This window comes from Camelina sativa, chromosome 20 (assembly GCF_030686135.1).
Source record: "Camelina sativa cultivar CO46 ecotype springtype chromosome 20, ASM3068613v1".
NCBI lineage: Eukaryota > Viridiplantae > Streptophyta > Magnoliopsida > Brassicales > Brassicaceae > Camelina > Camelina sativa.
The window spans coordinates 35,977,351-35,980,647 of record NC_141899.1 but is presented as its reverse complement, the minus strand read 5'-3'; the positions used below and the strand labels follow the sequence as shown (position 1 = coordinate 35,980,647).

The following is a 3,297-nucleotide window of genomic DNA, read 5'->3' as shown; positions in this document are numbered from 1 at the left end:
CGATCGAGGGTCGGTCGAGGGTCGATCGAGGGTCGAGAGGGTCGATAGAAGGTCGATCGAGGGTCGAGAGGGTCGATGGAAGGTCGGTCAAGGGTCGGTCGGTCAAGGGTCGGTCGGTCGGGGGTCGATCGCGGGTCGATCGAGGGTCGAGGGTCGATCGAGGATCGAGGGTCGATAGAAGGTCGATCGAGGGTCAAGAGAGGGTCGTCCATCGCAAAATTAAAGAGATGAAAAAAAAATTAAAGAGATGAAAAAAAAATTCGTCCAAAACGGAATATCGTAGCAAAAGTTATCGCGTTTTAAAGTTTTGCAAATCCCTTTTTGGATTCAATTTGGGGACATAGGCCAAGAGAAGCAAGGAAGGGATTAGAACGCTCGATTTTTTAATTGGCTAATCACCCTTGTATTTTTAATTAATTACAATTTATCCCACTTCCTAAAGAACATAAGCAAACACGATTTATTTATTTCAAACACGATTTATTTATTTCTTTCTTCTTCGTCTAAGTGCAAATTTGCTCTATAATGTGTAGAAGACAGAAATCAATGGCGCAAGGATGATCTCTATCTCGCGGAATTATTACTGTAAGTCTTCTCCTTCGTTATCTTTTCTTCTATCTTCCATGGATTAGGGGTTTTCGGAATTTAGGGGCAACTGGGCTGCGAAAAGCTTCTCAGCTTTTCCTCCTTGATGTAGCTCTACTTGCCGTGTCTTCTCCAGTCCTTTAATTATTTCTGACACTTTTCTATTAACTGGTTTTACCCTACTGATGTATCTCTCTCTGGGCATCGATTACCCAGCTTTGTTATACATTTTTCAATGGATTAGGGGTTCACAGAATTTTATGGGGCTGCGATCGATTTGCTTCTCTTCTCTTCTCAGGAGTTGATATAGCATACTCTCAAGTCTCAAAACTGGTTACAGCTAATAATGGGATTTAGAACCTGCAATTTATTTGATTTGTCAAGTAAGATAAGACCACCCTCTGCACTACAAGTAACTAAAACATTTTTATTTGCAGGTTGATGCAAGTAAACGTAGAACTCCGCTTATGTAGCTCCTCTACTCAGCAAACTCTTAAGCAATTACTTCTGGGTTTGGCTGGGGCGGCACCTGCAATTTTCGGAGGCAATTATTCTTTAATTGCCGTGGGCTCCAGATTTCTATAAGCAGCTACGGTAAGGTAATCTTGAAATAGCTTTTCACTACGAAGCATAAAATTCCACTAAAGAATATAATTTCACTACGAATTATGCAAGTCTTCTCCTTTGTCTTGTTTTTGTTGCACAAAGATGCCTCCTTTCTTTACTATACCTGATAATGATGAGTCATGAGCATTCATATGTTCTTCTGGGCATATTAAGATGGAAAAGAGTAATGCCAATGTCACTAAGGGCCAGAAACAAAGAGTATCGGTTGGGAGGCTGCGATTTGCTTCTCTGCTCTCAGGAGTTGATGTAGCTCTACTGGGCATCTCTTCTCTACACAGCATAATCTCAAAACTGGTAACAGCTAATAATGGGATAATTTCAGAAGATAAGACCACCCTGTGCGTCTCTGCAATTGAAGTAACTACAACATTTAAATTTGCAGGTTGATGCAAGTAAACGCATTCTTCCTCTGTACAAGCTCTTCTTTGGTCTCAGTTTGCTATGGCGCCAGTAGAACTAAAACTCAGAGAACGAGATTAGTAAGTCTTCTCCTTTGTTACGTTTGGTGTACCTCCTATGGATTACGGTTTTGGTGTAAGCCTTTCACACGAAATTTTCTAACTCTTATTACTGAATAAGTTAATCACGATTACAATTTACAAATAGTAAAAGTCATTTATCAATTCATTTCTACTGGTCACATTATCTACTCCAAAATATGGTTGAACGAAGTACATACATTTCTACACTTTAAAACTTGACATTTTTTCTCAATAAACGCCAAGAAATATTTTTTTACATAGATTCCCACTCGTTAGGTAACTGCTTCCTGCTTCTTCACTTCTATTATTTTACATGTCAATAATTTCACTTCTATTTAGTTCTAATTCCAACTTCTCTGTGTATTTAATTGCGGGAACAATATGACATGGCTCTGCAATTCAACTAGAGAAGCGATTACAAGTTAAAATCCAACATGTTGTGTGTCGAAATTTGAATAAAAATTAAATCATAGTGTCGCTCTCCCCTAAGCTTACTCTGAATTATTTTTATTTAGACTAAAACATTTTCATTTGCAGGTTGTTATTTATACTAAAACATTTTCATTTGCAGGTTGTTATTTATACTAAAACATTTTCATTTGCAGGTTGTTATTTATACTAGTTTCATTGATTTCATATCGTATGGAATAGAGATACAAAATCCAGACAAGATAGTAGCTACCACATGCTATCCTCCAAGCTTAAACAATTGCATTAAAAGAGATGATTAGTTAAAATGATTAGTTAAAATGAAAAAGAGAAACAAAGAGATGATTAGTTAAAATGAAAAAGAGAGATGAAAATGAGAAAAAGAGAGATGAATTAAATACTTACATGTTTTCGAGCACGGGCTTTAAAAGAGGTTTGGCCTGATCGGTGCTTATATATGCCGGTGCCATCAGGATCATGATAACGAGCATTCCGACTGTTGGTACTCTTTAGTTCTGATTTGGGATCAAGCCAATATTTAACAAGACCACTCCAAACTCCAGGATCAATCCACCGTGGCTTTGCCTCATCACCTTTGAGTTTCCAGTTTAACTTCCACCTCGACACTTGATCACACATCCTATCCTTAAGCTTGTCTTCAAACTCCTTCCTAACTCTATCATTGATGGACCGGTCCCAATTGTATAGTTGCTTCAAAAAAAAAAAAAAAATTAGTATAAGTTTAAAAATGACAAACAAAACATATTGTGTGATTGCAAGACATATTACACTTACCGCAAAAGATTCATACCAACGGTCTACCACTTTAGTCGGCGTCTGTGTCCAATTGGCATGAGGCTCTTTGAAATCTCTTTCAAAGATGCTTCGTACAGTAGAAGCAACAGAGGGATCTTGGTGAGAGGAGTGAATGATCGGATTCAAGATGCAACTATGATTACACAAGGTTCATGAAAATTTCTTACCAGAAAGTTCCTCGAGGTCGACGCGGGTCTAGCTTCGGTAAACCTCCACGCCCTGGACTATCGAGTAACCCTTCGAGGTTAAGATTGTTGAGATGTGTAGAAGCTCCTGTAGAAGACGAACGAGCGGGTGGAGGAGAAGGAGTATGATAAGACGGTGTTTGAGGTAGTGGGTGCGAGGTTGAACGACGAGA

The 3,297-nt window shown here is 38.7% G+C and overlaps 1 long non-coding RNA gene across 3 annotated transcripts; it reads left to right on the top strand.

The window, feature by feature from the left end:
• Positions 1 to 471: 471 nt before the first annotated feature.
• LOC147919931 (uncharacterized) lies at positions 472 to 2,485 on the top strand. Of its 3 annotated transcripts, none has more exons than XR_015592586.1 (6): positions 472 to 585; positions 802 to 918; positions 1,023 to 1,184; positions 1,294 to 1,506; positions 1,595 to 1,691; positions 2,300 to 2,485. It is a non-coding gene; the product is annotated as an uncharacterized LOC147919931 (long non-coding RNA). The 3 variants fall into 3 exon arrangements; XR_015592585.1 differs by having other exon boundaries at positions 974 to 1,184; XR_015592587.1 differs by lacking the exons at positions 472 to 585; positions 802 to 918 and having other exon boundaries at positions 1,023 to 1,179; positions 1,366 to 1,506.
• The last annotated feature ends 812 nt before the right edge of the window (positions 2,486 to 3,297 follow it).